This window comes from Miscanthus floridulus, chromosome 1, assembly GCF_019320115.1.
Source record: "Miscanthus floridulus cultivar M001 chromosome 1, ASM1932011v1, whole genome shotgun sequence".
Lineage (NCBI taxonomy): Eukaryota > Viridiplantae > Streptophyta > Magnoliopsida > Poales > Poaceae > Miscanthus > Miscanthus floridulus.
In genome coordinates, this window is record NC_089580.1 from 58,731,800 (window position 1) to 58,750,342 (window position 18,543).

Consider the following 18,543-nt stretch of genomic DNA (forward strand, 5'->3'; position numbering starts at 1 on the left):
GATGATTTAGATGACATGATTCGAACCCTTGGACCAGAGATTTTACTAAATAGCCCAAAAGGTCTAGAAAATTTAGAAAGAGTGACAAAAGCATCGAAGGAGACTGTGTATGGTGTTGAAAAGGGTTGTCCGACACATTGGACATTACTACGTTTTGTGCTTGAGCTGCTCATCCTGAGGGCCAACACATTGGACATTACTACGTTTTGTGCTTGAGCTGCTCATCCTGAGGGCTAAGTACGGCTGGTTAGACTGTAGTTTCAATGATCTATTGCATCTCTTGTCATGGGTGCTGCCACAACCAAACTTAGTTCCTGCCAACACGTACCAAGAGAAGAAGGTCATAAGTCCATTGACAATGGGGGTTGAAAAAATACATGCATGCCCCAACCACTGTATACTTTTTCATGGCGAAACGTTCAAGTCATTGGATAAATGTTCCCGGTGTGGGGCCAGCCGGTACAAGAACAATGACCTTTACGGTGGGGACGAACCATCCACGGGGAAAAAGAGGAATAAGAAGGGTACAAAAAAGGTGGTACAAGAATCTCAGCCCCTAGAGGACACTCCATTAGGCAATGATGCAAAGCAGAGAAGAATTCCTGCCCTGGTAATGTGGTACCTGCCAGTGACCGACCGCTTGAGACGTATGTTCCTAAACCCTAAAGAAGCCGCACTCATGACATGGTGGGATGATGAGCGCAAGGTGGATGATGATAAGATTGCACACTCGGCTGGTTGTAGTCAGTGGCAAAGGTTTGATGAGAAGCACAAAGAATTCAGCGATGACCCAAGGAATGTACGGTTTGGCCTAAGCACCGATGGAATGAATCCCTTCAATGAGAGGATGAGCAACCACAGCACATGGCCAGTGATCTTGACCATGTACAACATTCCAACATGGTTGTTTCAGAAGAGAAAGTACCTTCTCCTCACTATTCTTATTTCTGGCCCTAAACAACCAGGCATTAATATAGACGTGTTCCTCGAGCCCTTGATGCAAGAAATGGAGAGGCTATGGAGGCATGGGGAGCAGGTGTACGATGCATTCCGAAAGGAGGACTTCATATGTAGAGCAATAATATTTGTTACTACCAATGATTACCCCACGTTGTTTGCTTTGTCTGGACAGATCAAAGGGAAGACGGGATGCTTGGTTTGCTTGGATGGTACTACATGGGGTATACCTGGATGCATCCAAGAAGATAGTTTACCTAAGGAATCGACGCTTCTTAAAGACAAGTCACAAGTACCGCAGTAAATTATTCTTTAGATTTTATGACAACGCCCTAGAGATTGAACCCCCTCCGGAGAGACGTCATAACGGAGAACATGTGTACAGAATGGTGAAAAACATACGCGTCGTCTATGGAAAGAAGAATCCGGATGGGACCAACAGAGATAGAAGCACACCTCCTGTCAAAGGCGTACCTTTCAAGAAACAATCGATCTTCTTTCAGTATCTGCCTTATTGGCCAGACTTGGAGGTCCCCCATGCCATTGATGCTATGCACGTGTAGAAGAATGTCTTTGAGAGTCTCATTGCTACCTTGATGGACACAGGCAAGTCAAAGGATGGTCTGAAAGCACAGAAAGACATGGTGCAGCTAAATGTGATGCCACAGCTTCACCCGGTACCTGAGGCTAATGGAAAATACACTCTGCCTGCGGCGTGCTTCAACCTAACACCAGACGAGAAGAGAGCTATATGCACTTTCCTGAGGGGGATCAAAGTCCCGACTGGGTTTTCAGCAAATGTGAAGAAGCTAGTGTCGATGAAGGACTTGTCAATAACACACTGCAAGGCTCACGATTGCCATGTGATGCTGACAGTGTTTCTACCTATTGCAATTAGGGCTATAAAGCCAGAGTTCTTGAAAATGGCCATCACCCGCATGTGCTACTTCTTTTCGAAGATCTCACAGAAGACGATTGGCAAGGAAGAGCTGAGTGACCTACATGAATTTGTGGTGGAGACACAAAACCAACTGGAGATGTGTTTACCTCCTGCTTTTTTGATATAATGCCACATCTCATGATTCACATGGTTCATTAGATACAGGCGCTTGGCCCTTGCTACTTGCATGAAATGTGGTCATATGAGCGGTTCATGTCGATTTTAAGTCGATACATGCATAATCGAGCATACCCAGAGGGCTCCATGATAGAGGGTTACAGTACTGAAGAAGTCGTCGAGTGCTGTCAAGAGTACCTAAAAGTACAGAAAGGGATTGGTAAACCCGATTCTTGTCACAAGGGTAGGTTGGCTAGGTAGGGCACCTGTGGTAGAAAAGTGTTCATCGACCATGATTACAAAGAGGTGAGTCGGGCGCATTACAGTGTCTTGCAGAGTACACAACTAATGCAACCGTATATTGATGAACACTTGGCTATCATTATGGCGGAGAGAAATGGCCGTTCGGATGATTGGGTCATGAAACAGCACAAGCAACGACTAACTACATGGTTGAAGGACCAAAACATACCGTCTGAAGAAACCATAGACTCTATTACCATCAGTAGGTTGGTGGAGAGGCCATCGAGACAAGTGACATCTTGGAATGCTTATGACATCAATGGGTACACGTACTATACCCACGCAAAGGATAGTAAATATGTGAACCAAAACAGCGGCGTTCAAATAGAGGCTCTCGATGGATTAGGGTGAAAGATCCAATACTTTGGCATCATTGAAGAGATATGGGAACTTGACTATGGAAGGGATATAATGGTGGCCCTGTTTCGATGCCGCTGGATCAAACAACACCAACTGAACGAGATCGGATTGAGAGTCCTGGACCTCGAGAATCTAGGCTACCAAGATGACCCTTGGGTGCTCGCTTCATGTGTCGCATAGGTTTTCTATATGTCTGACCCACAAAGTAACCTCCCCCCGAAGAAGAAGACAAAGCACGTGGTTGCCTCCGGGAAACAACACATTATTGGAGTCGATGGCGTGGATGATGTTGAAGCTTACAATAAGTACGATGAGATGCCGCTATTCACAGACTTTCCTAAGAAGATCAGTGTTGTGGAAAAGAACCCCCCCAAAGACATAATGCCATGGGAACGAAAAGGTGTCAAAGGGAAAGTCGTTACAGCGGGCTAGCTAGTTGTTGAACGTGGAGTGTTTGTGTAAGTGTGTGTTTGTAAGACTTCATTTATGTATGCGTGTGAGACTATATATTTATGTACGTGTGTAAGACTACATATTTTTGTATGTGTATGAGACTACATTTTATGCATGTGTGTGAGACTACCCTTTGCAACATCCAGATGACTCTATTTGAACATCCACTTTATTACTACAAAATTTTATTTGTCAAAGTTTGAGCACTTCAAATTTTCAAATTTAAAAAAATGACAAGTTCAAACGAGATTTTCAACCACTAAATGTTTTTGAGCTGAAAAAGTGATGAATACCAAAGTTGTATAACTCATCAAGATCTATAACTTTTATTTTGATCATTTCTTTATCTGACAAAGTGATAGTAAACGTTGTTCACAAATCAACATGTTTCTCGTATAGTTCATGAAACTATGAGTCATGTGAATTTATGAACAATGTTTACTAATACTTTGTCACATGAAAAAGTGACCAAAATAAAAGTTGTAGATAGTGAGGAGTTCAACAACTTTTTTGTTCACGACTTTTATTGTTGAAATCATTTAAGGTTTCAAAATCTTATTTGAAGTTGCCATTTAGTGAAATTCAAAATTTGAACTGTTCAAATTTTGTCAAATGAAAATATGATCAAAATAAAAGTTGTACATATTGATAAGTTCTACAACTTTGGTACTCATGAGTTTTTCATGTGAAATCATTTACTCTTTCAAAATATTGTTTCAAGTTTAAATTATTTGAATTTCAAAATTTGAATCGTTCAAACAAAGTCACATGACAAGATGACCAAAATAAAAGTTGTACATGTTGATGAGTTATACAACTTTTATGTTTACAACATTTTCATTTTATTTCATTTAACGTCATAAAATTGTATTCAAAGTTTTAAAATTCAAATTTTTAATTTTTGTTTTTTTGTTTTCTATATTGTTTTGACTACAATTGTTTATATATATTTCTTCATATATAGAATAATAAAAAATATTATATTTGTGTATATACACAATTTTTTATATTACTTTGTGTTTTTATGATATAAAAAATATAGAATTTATAATTTAAAAAAAATATTTGTAGGGGCGGTTGGATCAGGAACCGCCCCTAAATATTCATTTGTAGGGGCGGCTGGATCAGGAACTGCCCCTACAAATGCATTTGTAGGGGCGGCTGGATCAGAAACCGCCTCTACAAATGGTACCTAGTATAAATAGGAGGGAAGCGCACGGGAGTCATCGTATGGGCGCTGTCTTCTTCCTCCGACGCCGTCAGGCTGCCTAGGGTTTCCGCCGCCGGTCCCGTGCCCGCCGACACCCGCACCCGGTCCCCGGCGCCCGCCCCCGCGCGCCGACCCCCGGCGTCCCGCGCTCGGCCCCCGGCGCCCTCCCCCGCGCGCCGACCCCCGGCGTCCCGCGCCCGGCCCCCGGCGCCCTCCCCCCGCGCGCCGACCCCCGGCATCCCGAGCCGGCCCCCGGCGCCCTCCCCCGCGCCGACCCCCGGCGTTCCGTGCCCGACCCCAGGCGCCCGCCCCCGCATGCCGACACCCGCCACCCGGTCCCCGGCGCCCACCCCCGCGCACCGACCCCCGGCGTCCCGCGCCCGGCCCTCGGCGTCCTCCCCCACGTGCCGACCCCCGGCGACCCGCGCCCGGCCCCCGGCGCCCGCCCCCGCACGCCGACGACCCGCGCCCAGCCCTCGGCTCAGGTTTGTTCCGTCCCTTGAACCTTCTTCTTGTCTTCAGTTCCTTGCTATATTTTTTCACTGTCATGTGAAAAAATGTGGGTATCACTGATTCTTATATAGGGCAATGCTTATCAGTCCTACGTTAGTCCTTCTAAAAGCAGCTTAAAATTCTTCCTGTGCTTAAAAGTCTTTGAAGGCTTCATCCATGCTATCTCATTTATATAGGAATATGATATATTACAAAGTTGACCTTGATGTGCTATGCATACATTTTTGGTGCTCGGGCTCTGCTACCTTGATTACTTTGCTTCCACCGGTGCAGTTCAGTACATGTCTCTAGCACACTTATGGTATTCAATCAGTTAGTGAATTGCCTGGAATTTAATCACAAACATATCCAAGGGGCTAGTGGTCTGTACTTGTATGACACATGGTCAGTTTGTTGGTTTCCAGGTCACTTCTCTGTCATGATGCATCTATAGGACTATTGGTGGGTTTTTAGTCGTATCATTGAATTGATCTCAGCTTTTGTTCCAAAAAGTAAATTGCTGCCGCATGTCCTATGTTGAAAGAGATTTCCTAATTTTTACTGTCTTTGAAGTATGCTAGTTTACTAGTTAATGGTGCTCTAGCAAGTCTGCAGTAATTTCGTGTTTCTGTTGATCACCCAAACTTGGTTTGCTTGGTTTTGTACTTGTATTTGATCCGAATCATGTTATTTATGAGCACGAGAATGGTCAGACACTATAGGAAGACATGGTCTTTCCAGATTAAGTGTGTGGAAAGCTTAAAGTTGCAGTGCATTTGTTTCATGTCCCTTTTGCGTCTTCTTTTTGTTTTTTGAAAATAGAAATAATTAGCCTATCTAACTGAGTAGTGGATGTTAGAGCTTGAAAAGAAGCCTTTTCTCCCCCTGTAGGCCTGTACTGAACTACTAACGAACTGAGTATGGTTGTGAACCTGCTACTGTTAGTAAACCTCATCAGTATATTCATGTTGGGCATCAGGCCCAACATGACAAGTACTGTAGAAAGAGACCTAGAGTTTTCGGCCCATCATGGATAGCAGGACTTCTTAGTACCACTTCACTCATAACTAGAAGAGTTACAGCAGTGAAAGCAAAAGCAACATCACAGTAAAAAAAGAGCTTTCATGACAAACATGAACACAGTTAAAAACAATGGCGCGCAAGTTGCAGGATTTGCAGCAAGCAATTAAGAAACCATAGAAAACTCATAGTTTTGCATAATTAAACAATCGAAACAACCCACAAGGCACGATCAGGGCAGACGCCGATGTCGTGGACATGGAGGAGCCAGCGGTGCTGCCTGCTGCTGCTGCTGACACAGCGGTGAAGCCAGGCACCACCGAGATGGAGCTCACCTCACCACTGTAGCCGACGACTGCCCGACTACAAAGTTTCTAGCTGGTGTTAAAAAAGGGGGCACAACAGAGCAGAAGCAAAGCAGTCAGATAGATTTTGAAATCTCAAAGCCTTGCTAACCTATTTGCATAATTATTGGTAATTTGCATAATTACTTGGCTTATCGGCTTACCGATAGTACTAGTAAATCTATTCATGCATTGGTACTGAAAGTAACTATGCTAAGTGTCTGTAGTGTTGTGTCAGTACTATTAAATTTCTAAAAACTGGATAGTGGTCATTTCAGCTAAGTGTCAGTGCTCATTTCAGTTAAGTTTCAGTGCTCATTTTAGTTAATTTTCAGTGCTCATTTTAGTTCAGTTTTAGTGCTCATTTCAGTTCAGTTTTAGTGCTCATTTCAGTTTCAATTTCAGTGCTATTTTTTGAATGTGAACTACTTGATGCTGTGATCTACCTAATGTTGTGATCTACCTGGTACCTAAATGCTGATGGCTGGCTGTAATCGGGCTTGCTGGCTGCTGGCTCCTACTACTACTCAACTTATTAGGCAGTATCGGGCTGAGATCGGCCACTATAAGAAATTAATTGTGTTGGTTGTAATGTGCTTGCTGGCTGCTGGCTGCTGGCTGCTGGCTGGTACCAGTGGCTGCTGGCTGCTGGCTGGTCTCCTACAACTCCTATTACTACTACTTGCTACTCCTACTACTACTCTACTACTATACTCTCCTCTACTCCACTCTACTCCTCTCCTCTCCTAAGTAGCTTTTGCTACTTCTACTACTACTCTACTACTTCCCTAATACTACTGTTTACTACTTCTACTTCTGTCTTCTATCAACTACTGGCTGCTGGCTGCTGGCTGGTCTCCTACAACTCCTATTACTACTACTTGCTACTCCTACTACTACTCTACTACTATACTCTCCTCTACTCCACTCTACTCCTCTCCTCTCCTAAGCAGCTTTTGCTACTTCTACTACTACTCTACTACTTCCCTAATACTACTGTTTACTACTTCTACTTCTGTCTTCTATCAACTATTGGCTGCTGGCTGCTGGCTGGTCTCCTACAACTCCTATTACTACTACTTGCTACTCCTACTACTACTCTACTACTATACTCTCCTCTACTCCACTCTACTCCTCTCCTCTCCTAAGCAGCTTTTGCTACTTCTACTACTACTCTACTACTTCCCTAATACTACTATTTACTACTTCTACTTCTGTCTTCTATCAACTACTTGTACTTCTGTCAACTAATTCTACTACTTCCCTACTACTACTGTCTACTACTTCTAATTGTCCAATCTGCCTATTAGGTTCAGAAGATATTAAGCATATGATGTTCATGTGTGATCGAGCAAAGTCAGTATGGCAGCTGTTGCTTTTTTGGGAAGCAGCACCTGCTTTTTTTTGCCAAATCTCCCCTCTCCTCTATTTTTGCCGCCTTTCCTATCCTCTATGTTTGGGAAGCAGCAGCTGCTTTTTTTACACCTTTTCCTCTCTATGTTTGTTAAGCAGCTGTTGCTTTTTTTTTTGCCAAATCTCCCCTCTCCTCTCCTCTCCTTTGTTTTGCCGATGATGAAATTGTCCAAGTCCATACATTATATGGAATATGAGCTGATGATCAAGAACTTGTGAGGAACTTGGCATCATTAGCAGCCGCCCCTACATTACCTTCTCCTCTCTTCTCTGTTATGATGCCTTGATGCTCCAAGTTCAAGATCAGATGATGATTGACATGTTTTTGAGGCCTCTACCACTGCTACTTCTCGTTTTTTATATTGTTGTTTTATAGGACTACTTTGGTTTATAGACCTTTTTGATTTCTTATACCTTCTCGCGTACCTAAAGCACACTTTCTTGCATCTTTTAGAACAAAGCGCGAAATAATGTCGCGGACAACATACAGTGCAGCTCGATGCCTCGAGCATGATGAGCAGCCAACCCTTGAGGAGCAAGCACTAGAGGATCAGCTTACTCAGGAACAGTTCGATAACAAGGTAGAAAAGGATCTAGAAGTGATGCTTACTCAGGAGGAGTGTGACGAGGAGGAAGGCCCCGAAGGAAAGGCTGCTGAAGGCGAAGAAGAAGAGGATGATGAGTCAGAAGAGGGATATGAAAGTCCCGAGGATCCTTTCCCACCTGAAGCAAGAAGGAGGCCAACGGAGGAAGATTTGGATAAGGATTTTGACCCAAACGAGGAGGTAGGGAAGAAGCCTTAGCATGTAAATTTTGCTAAAGCTTTGGCTGTGTTACCTCTGCTAACACTTTGACCTGTCCTATATACAGGTCCCTCCTGAAAATCAGAAAAGACGACGTCGACATCCGCGACATCTCGCTAGACAAGACAGAGTAGAGGAAAGGAGAGCAGAGGCAACAACCACAGAGACGGATCACGATGGCTCTGCTCAACAAACTCAAGACACAACCATGACTACCAAGCCTAAGAGGAAACGAGGGGATAGAAAAGGAAATCTATATCCAGATAAGGCTTGCTATGTGATAACGGAGGTTGGGCCAGTAGGGGAGATCCTTGAGCCGAAGGAATTAAGAGGACGATTCCATAATGCGACCGGGGCCCTAGTAAGAGATAAATTGAACCCAGCAATCCCTAACTAGAAAGAGGTACCAGAGAACATAAAGAATGCACTATGAGATAGGCATCTGAAGGTCAATTTTCGACGTTGGAGGTCGGAGCTCAACACGAAGTATATCCAAAACGGGTTAACTCCCTTCAACGAGTTCGGCAAAATAACTCCTAGTCAATGGGAGGAGCTTGTGGCTCAGAAGACTTCAGCGGAGGCATTGGAGCTCAGTGCTCGTAACATCGAGCTGGCGAAGAGGAACAAACACCACCATCATCTAGGCCTCGGTGGCTACTATGCCAAGGAAGAGCAATTTAGGAAGATGGATGAAGAGGCCGCAGCTGCTGGGAATATCGATGTGACGAACTTGAAGGTACGCTCAAGGAACTGGATATATGCGAGGAGTACAGAACCATCCGATAGTAATCTTAAGTTTGATAAGCCAGAGACCCAAGAGGCGGTATCAAGGATACTGAAATATGCTGAAGACAAAGAGACGGGCTCATTCAATCCTTCCAGAGAGAGGGACGAGCTTAGCCTTGGCTTGGGAAACAAGGAGCACACAGGCCGCACCAGGGGGCTAGGGAAAAGGATGACCTGGAAGCAAGGATTCAAAGAGGATAGGCACATGTACAAGAAACATGGTCAAGACCAGGAGACTAGTCTTGAGCTCCAAGTGAAGGCTCTAGTTGCGAAGGTGCTGGAGGAGCAAGGAATGTCTACGGAGCCACGTATATTAGTGACGCCACCGGGAGAACTGGCATTAGTTGGTAGCCCTCCGAAAGTTCCTAGCAGCCAAGGTTCCACTGCAGCCACAACCCTAGTCGATCTCATATGGGAACCTACTAGTTGCACCTTGGTGTTTCTCAGCGGTCGGCAGAACACTGTGATGGAGGTGGCAACGGGTGTGGCACATCCTCCCGGTGGCTTACACCACAATAATAAGATACTGTCGGAATATACTAGGGTCGAGGTGCATATAGTGAAGCCCGAGTTCATGTAGTGGAGGATAGACTACGCAACTCCTGAGGGACTGGTGTTACTCGGAGACGTTATGGGGCAGTTCATCCTCTGGCACAAACGGGACATTATATTGACTGCTTCTTCACCGCCTCTCCCTCTCCCAAATTTGGAGCGAGTTGTTGAGGACGGGGAGATATTTTCACCGTCTCGTGACCCCCACATTCCTGAGATGCCACATTCTTCCCTGCCTCCTATCGAGCATGTGCCTGATGAGATGCCACAACCTTCTCTAGCTCGTACTAGGCAAGTGCATCATGAGATGCCATAGTCTTCTCAACAAGCACAACCGATACATGAACAATGAGTGTCTCCTGAAGAAGGTGATGCACAAGAAGATGAGGACGTGCCTGAATGGGAACTCTGAAAGAAGATTCCAATCAACATAAGGTCAGTTTATGTTCCGATCAAAGACGTCTCGTCGGTGTCCAAGTGGTATTCCCATGATCAGTTCAAGCCTGAAAACCAAGTTAAAAAAGTCCTATCACGGGGTTCTGAGGAGGCCGTCAGTAGCAAACTCCACCAAATTGCAAAGCAGTATCCAAATGTTGATGCCATCGAATGGTCAAAGGATTGCCCAAAAAAATATGAAAGAGGCAAGCCCTTCCTACCAAACCGGGACATCCAGCGCCTACCACTTGGAATGAGAAGGTTCCATGATTGGTACTTGCATGTTCTCCCAACGAGCATAGATATCATACAAGCATGCTTTCCCACCGGCACATTTGGAAGCCTAGCCGGGAAAATTGCCTTTGACTTCAATGACATGCACACATGCTTTCACCTAGGAGAAATGGAGATGAATCTAATTCGCACGTGGTGCCTATAAGTCCTTGTCCTCCCGATATGATATGAATGTAATCTTTGAATTATGTTGTAACTAACCCACGCCGTGATTTGTAGAATGCAAGTGCACATTGTCAAACAAATGCCAAGTGTGAAAGCCGGGTATGTAGACCCTCAAGCTATAGCCCAAACAAATTTTAATTACCCTAAACGGTGGACACTAGATGCCAAAGAGCTAGCAGCTGCAAAGACTCTTCGGGAGAAAGAGCGCATCCGTAGTGCGAAGCTAAGGGAAGAGTCCCTTAAGGTTGCAGCATACATTGCCTTGGCTTTCAAAAATCTCCAACACCACTCTACTATATGGCTACCATACAACTTCAAGTAAGCTCAACTCTATACTTAAAGCTTTGTTCGATATATTTCATTCGATGCAAAATGGCTTATCTAGTTCTATGATTAAATCCATGCAGCAACCACTGGATTTGTATAGCCATCGATGTCGAGAGGAGCATGGCATGGGTCTTTGATTCATTAGATAAGGACACTGTGACATACAAAGACTTCATATCGATTCTCAAGACGTATACATATCGACAATCCTCATTAGCTTATATGTTTGTATACATACTTATAACGTTCACTTTTGGATACTAACAAGTTGTATTTGCTAAAATAATTCGAACAGGGCATTTAGGTTCTATGTCACTAATCATCATGGAAGGCATGATCCAGCAAGGAAGGAAAAGCTAGCTATAAAACCACTATGTGCGGTAAGTGTAACTTACTTCTTCAGTACTCCATTACATGGCTGTCAAAAGCATTACTAAACATTTTCATATGCGAAACACACAGTGCCCCAAGCAGAAGCCTGAGAGTGTACATTGTGGATACTATATATGTTCTATGATGGGTAACACCGGTGCCTACAGGAGACACCCCTTAAGGGTAAGTTTGAACCTCTTCACCCATAGTATAAAAACTTCATAAATGGTATGAAATACTAAACCGAAACTTGTTTTCTTGTAGTGGAGAGAAGAGAAAGGAATGAAAAGAGACCCATATAAGGATGACCAACTCTTAGAGCTCGTTGGCGACCTTTGCAACTTCATATTGGACCAGATTGTACACGTCAAAGGCGCCTACCATGACCGAGAGTCTAAGTTAGGTACAAATCCTCAGTACCAACACCTTCGTGAGACAGAAAGGCTAGCTCTAGGACGTTGATAACAATGTGTATGGAATTTGTATATTTAATGATGGATTGTATATATTCATGTGAATTGGACTTGTAATTGTAGTTTATAGAATACTCTTATGTTTGTAGTCGCGGTCGCGGGGTGTTCGGCAACGCGAACGCTGGTCACGGGGCGTTCGGCAACGCGAACGCGGTTCGGAATGTTGGTTGTGGGATGTTCGGCAAAGCGATTTTGAATTGAAAAAGCGATTTTTTTGGCGGGAAAACATACTGTAGGGGCGGTTCTAGATTGAACCGCCCCTACAAATACCCGTTGGTAGGGGCGGCTGGTACTATAGCCGCCCCTACAAATCGATTTGTAGGGGTGGCTGGTGTTTCCAGCCGCCCCTACAAATCGATTTTTAGGGGCGGCTGGTAATAAGAGCCGCCCCTACAAATAGATTTGTAGGGGCGGCTGGAAACACCAGCCGCCCCTACAAATCGATTTGTAGGGGCGGCCTGGGAACCGCCCCTACAAATGCATGATTTGTAGAGACCCTTGCGTAGGGGCGGCTAGGTAAACCGCCTCTACAAATGGTCTACAACCGCCCCTACAAATGCTTTTTGACGTAGTGGCGGTCTGTCATTGCACTGATCCTCTCCGAGATAAATGAGCTCATGCTTGCCTCTACGAAGTTCGTTTTTACCTTTGCTAGTAGATCTTGTAATAGAGTTGCACATCTGTTAGCCAAACAAGTCATAGAACACACCAGTCGGAACTGTGGCATGTAACTCCGGCTTGTGTTTGTGACTTACAACCTGTTGGCTTTAGCCGAAGCTTATCAACCAGCCAACAGTATTTTTTTTCACAACAAACTAGCACCAACTGGCCTTATCAGGCTAGGAACCCACCAGGGAACAAGCCGTTAGTTATATCTAAAGCTCCGGAATGATATGAATAGAGGTAAGTTTATCAGAAAAAAATACGAGCGCGGCACCGCCCGAGTGTGGGCCACCTCGCCGGTCCTGCCACGGCAAAACCGGTGTTCGCTACCGCACTGCCGCGTGCATACCCTACCACACGGTCACTGCCGTGCCGCCTAAAGCTTTCCCCTTGGGTGGCACCGAAGTACCGAACACGTCCACCCAGGCACCACAGCCTTCATGGCTATGGCCACCTTCTTCGTAGGCAAGGCCGTAGGGCCACGCTTGTGGGCGACTCGGTGAAAGCGGAGGCAACTAGTGGGTGGTGGCGCCCGCAAAAGCGTTCGGGTCCCGCAGCCCCCCGTGTCCCAGCCGGCCAGCCCCACCTCATGGCTCGAGGCTGCGCAGGGCCATCCTTCTCCATGTGCAACGACAAGCCTGGGCACGCCGCAAGAAGGCCAAGATAGAAACACAAATCCAATGCACTGCCTTTCTAGCTCTAACTTCTTATCGATGAAGATATCAGGTAGACATGGTGCATGCATGTACATGGTTTTATGTTGGCTTTGATCCATTAGAAGAAGCTAGCATGAGTTCCATGCATGTTGATGGCCCCCCGGGCCAAGGCCGGCCCCCAATCAATAAAGGTAGGTTCCTAGCACCAGTATGTATGAATAAAGCTCTTCATTGGTCCGATTCAACATGCAATACTACGATAAGGTATGAAATATATAGATACTTACAGCACTAGCCCAGACCCCAGAGAAAAACTTCGTTTCACTCTGCATTTGCTGAATGTCAGATATTTAGCAAGGGAATTCAAGATGATTGGAACCTTGAGAGCTAACCGATATTGTGCTATGGTGCTTTGCTGAAACTGAAAATGCAGGCGATAGAGGTCCTCATTCCTTTAGCAAGGGAATTCAAGATGGTCACAACCTTTGAGGAAAGTGCTGGCCAAGTTACAGCATAAATTGACAGAAGCTCACAATCAAGCATGACACTAGAATAAGATTAATAATGGTGCCAACAGTTCTTTCAATCAAAATGTGCTTGCATGGGTTTTTTAATACGCCAAATTCAGCTCTTCTCCCCAAAGTGAATAGTTATTATATATGAAAATACGAAAGGTTAATAACTAATGGAGTTTACTGAACTCCTCTTTATTCTCTTGTGATGATAAATTTGTTTACTAACAATAGCTGATGAACTAAGCAACCGGTCAATGCAAAAGGCAAGTGTCCACTGCTTATAACCTAAAGCTCTGATTATCAAAACTTCCTTATCTTTGAATAATCACATTTTCCGGTAGTGGAACTTGGCAGTAGTTGTATCAGTTGTATCGTACACTACTACAGAAATCTTAATGGAGGCGGGCATTGCAACCACCTCCAATCAAAGGTCATGGTTAATCGTGACTTTACGGAGGCGGTTGCCCTGCCCGCCGCAGTTAATCCTTTAACGGATGCCCACCTTCGTTAATCAATTTAAAAAAATAAAAAAACCCTAGCGAGCCCAATCGAGCCCGCTGCCGTCGTCGCGTCCGCCAGATCTGGGCACCCCTCCTCCGCGTTGGATCTGGGCATGGCCGTGGGAAAGCTCGCCAAGCTGGACCCACGCTGGATCTGACGAACCTGCACACGCCACCATGGTGGAGAGAGAGAGGGAGAGAGGCCGCCATGATGGAGCCCACGCTGCCACTGTGGTGGTGGAGACCACGCCACCGCCGTGGGAGCCCTATGCAGCGCAGGAGATCCGCACCGCCCGCCCAGCCATGCCGGCCACCGTGCCGGATCCACCGTGGGGCCGTGCACCACCGATGCCTGGAGCCGCATGGGAGATGGCCGCCACCGGGCACGCGGCTAACATCCAGGCGGTGTCGGGGACCTAATACTGGGGTACCCAATGAGATGGAGCTAATAACCATCAAGCACTGATGCTCCCGAATAGGTAAGAACACAACTACACTTCTTGCCCTGCGCCTCGCCCGCCCCTAAGGGTTGGCTCCGCCTCGCTCGACCCCCGAGGGCTGGACTCTGCCTTGCTCGATGTCTGGGGGTAGACTCTGCCTTGCCTGACGGCTGAGGGCTGGCTCCGCCTTGCCCGACGGCTGAGGGCTGGTTCTGCCTCGCCCGACATTTGCACCTTGCCCCTTCATGTTGAAGAGCACAAGGTAAGACATGACACTCTGGTCAACAGCAATATCGAGGACCATGCCCTGCGCGCCTGCGAGAAAGTATCATTAGGGTATGATGGAATGGGCGCTTTAAGCCCTACCAAGCATGGCAGAGCCCGAATAGTGTTGTAGGCGTCGGCTTTTGTCCTACAGTGTTGTGGGTGCCGCCATCAGCCCTCGGGCGTGGATCCTGACACAAGCATACAACAACCACTACAATCCAAGAGAGAACTCACATCATCTACAATGATAGACGTATGGTCACTTCCCCGTCTACTCCCCATAGGGTCACAGCTCGGCTCCCTGGCATGCTGCACCATCCACTGGTGTAGGATGGGACATACCCACTTGCTGAATGAGGCCAGGGCATGGCCCTATAAGGATCAGCAAACATGCCATCCCTAATACGGTCTGCCATGTCAGTAGGGCAGGCACAAGGGGAAAGGAAGACCCGACTCATTCGAAGGACCTTCTCTACCCTCTGGTTTTTTCCTCTTTCTCCCATCTGTAATCCCTGCTCCCCCTTGTCTATAAAAGGGAGGGTAGGGCACCCCACTAAGATGACGGATTGATTCCACACGCAACACATAGCCAAGTAGCAACCGAGCTCTTGGCATCCTTTCAACCTTTCCATCAGAGACTTGGGACCTGTCCCTCTCTCGACCGTTTGTAACCCCTACTACAAACCTTTTTCGGTACTAATAATATGAGCAACAACAAACTAGACGTAGGGACATTCTGCCTAAACCAGTATAAACCTTGTGTCCTTTAGTACACCATTCGAGCCTAACGCGCAACAAATATAAATTTACTAGTTGGTGTTTGTTCGAAACACTGACAGTTGGCGCGCCATGTAGGGGCCTTTGCGTGTTTCAAATTAGGCCTCGGATGGCTAGCCACGCAATCAGCTGGGTCCCGAGCGCACACGTGCGTTTCGGTGACCTGGACTTCATCGTCATGGTGGGAGGAGAGTTGGCGTTGGCCCACGCCGCCATCCAATCTCTCCCTTCCATCGGCTTCAACTATGGGAGGCTTGAGCGCTAGCTCGGTGTCTCCCTTGGACCCCAGCCATCCAGGGAGGACCCGCGCCGCCTCACCCTCTCTCTAAAACACTCCACATGGAGCGCCCCGACAGCGCTTCCGTTCAGTCTCCGCAACACCACGGTGATCGTTAGCCACCTTGTGGTGTAGCGCACGATCCCATCCCCCACGAACAATGAGTTCATGGGGATGATCGAAAGCATCATGAAATCCCTCCATAGCCTCCTCACGGAGGGGCCGAGTCGCACTCTAGCTCTAACTCTAGCAGGGGCAGCCATCACCCCTCCCGGGAATGTTTCATGGTAGGTACCCTCGAGGGACACGTCAAAAGCATCTCCACGGAGGAGGCAACCTCGGCGATGGAACTGAAGGGGAGACAATGGCCCCACCTCATGTAGGGGTGGAGCAGCTAAGAGCCTGAAAGCAGAAGATCGAAGAAGCCAGAATCTAGCTTGTGCGGGAATGCACGGAGGTCAATCGGGAGATCGAACGCCGCGAAGACGGTGGGCGCGCACGCGCCAGGGCCCATAATGGGAACCGAAGGATCATCACCGACGATGAAGCCCTTCCTTGCTTCGCTCGGGCAAGCCAGAACATCGCTGCCATGATGACCTTTCTCCATGGCCTTCCAGAGGCCGCGATGCCCGAGGATCGTCAGGCCCACCATGAGATTCGCATGCTACTCGAGCATGCGGCGGCGTAGCAGGCGGAAAGCTCGTTGTCTCGGCGACGCGAGCTCAACACTAGCCAGCGTATGCCCTCAGTGCACCCCGCCAGGGACGCATCAGTCCACCAGGCACCACAAGGCAGCAGGCAGCGTGCTGCGATCCTAATACATCAATGTCTCGGCTGCAACCGCGACACACACAGCACTCTTGATGCCTGTAGACGCACCTACAGCGACCCGAGAGAAGGAGCCCGCTATGGCTATCATCCTCATCATGATGGATGCTACGACAGTGGTGAGGACTGGAGCCTGAGCCCCGGCTTGCTAGGCCCTCAGGCCTTCGGCCGACACATCCTCAATGCTGCTTTCCTGCCAAGGTACCGACCACCTACCAATATCCCTAAGTACTCTGGGGAGGCAAACCCCGGACTTTGGCTCAAAGAATATCGTCTTGACTGTCAAGCCGGTGGTGCAGATAATGATGACTTCATTATCCGTAACCTTCCACTGTTCCTGGCCAATTCGACATGAGCATGGTTGGAACACTTGTTGTCCAACGCAATCTAGAGTTGGGCGGATCTAAAGGAGATCTTTGTGGGAAACTTCCAGGGCACTTACAAGTGCCTTGGGAACCCATGGGACCTCAAGAACTACTGTCAGAAGGCCGGTGAGATCCTCCGCTAGTACATCTGGTGCTTCTCCCAATAGTGCAACAAGCTCCCTAACATCGTCGACGCTGATATGATAGGAGCCTTCCTGTCCAGGATGACCTACGAGTCCTTGGTTCATAAGCTAGGACGCAAGGGCCCGCGAACCACCAAGGAACTCCTAGACATTGCCACCAGACATGTCTCAGGAGAAGAGGCAGTCAGAGTGATCTTCGATCACCTCGAGGGCAAGGCAAGGCGGGACGAGGGTGCCGGCAAAGGCACATCCAATCATTCCGCCAAAAGGAAGAATAAGAAGCAACGGCGTGAGGACTCGCTCGTGGCCGCTGCTAACTGCAAGGGTGGTCAGAAGCCCATGAAGGGCACTCTGAACCACTTCGAAAAATTACTCAAGGGGCTGTAACACCTAAAATTTTTTACTACAAATTAGCAATTAATTCTTAGCATTTATTAAATTTTCTAGGTATTTTAACTTAGGCCAAATAATAAAACATTGGTTAATAAAAATAACTATAAGGTTTAGAAACATGTTTGTTGCATTCATGCCGAAGCATATTATTTTTGGTTGAGTGTAGGGCTAGATGATTTAAAGCTGAATTCAAATTCCATTTGAATTTGGCTTAGAATTGAAAAAAATAGATTTGGAAAAGAATTTGATTTTGAAAAAAATACCTTTCTTCATTTTCAGCCCAGCTCTAGATCTGGCCCGACCCTCTTTTTCCTTTCCCTTCCTAGATTCGGCCTGCTAGCGGCCCAGCAGCCCTCCCTTTCCCCTCCTTTCTTTTTCTCCTACGCCGGCCTATTCGCTTCGGCCCATTCGTGTCTTCCCTGTGCCAGCCCACTCCGCTCCCGTCTGCATCGCTTGGCCTGCTCCGCTCGGCCTTCATCGCCCGCATGCACCCGCTCGCCCTCTCTCTTTTTCTCTCACTACGCTGTTGGCCCCGTCTGTTAGTGCCTTCCTCCTCCCTTTCCTTTCTTCTTCCCAGCGCACCTTCCTTCTTCGGCGCCCGCCGTTGGTGCGGCCATGCAGGGCAAGCGGCCACCGTCGCCCACACATGGCAGCAGACCAATCTCGCCTGCTCCCCTTCCTTTTTCTGTGCACTACCTAGCCTATAAAGCTCCACACTGACCCCTTCCCTCTCCCATCCTCTGCTCTCATTTTATAGTCGCCGCCGCCGCAATCCATCCTCACCCGCGCCTCAATCGCTGTCGACGTCACCACTCAGAGCTCCATCGTAATTCCCCGCACCCATAGGTACCATCAATTTGAGGTTTTGGTCATGGTTTGATCAATTTCATCCTCACCCGCGCC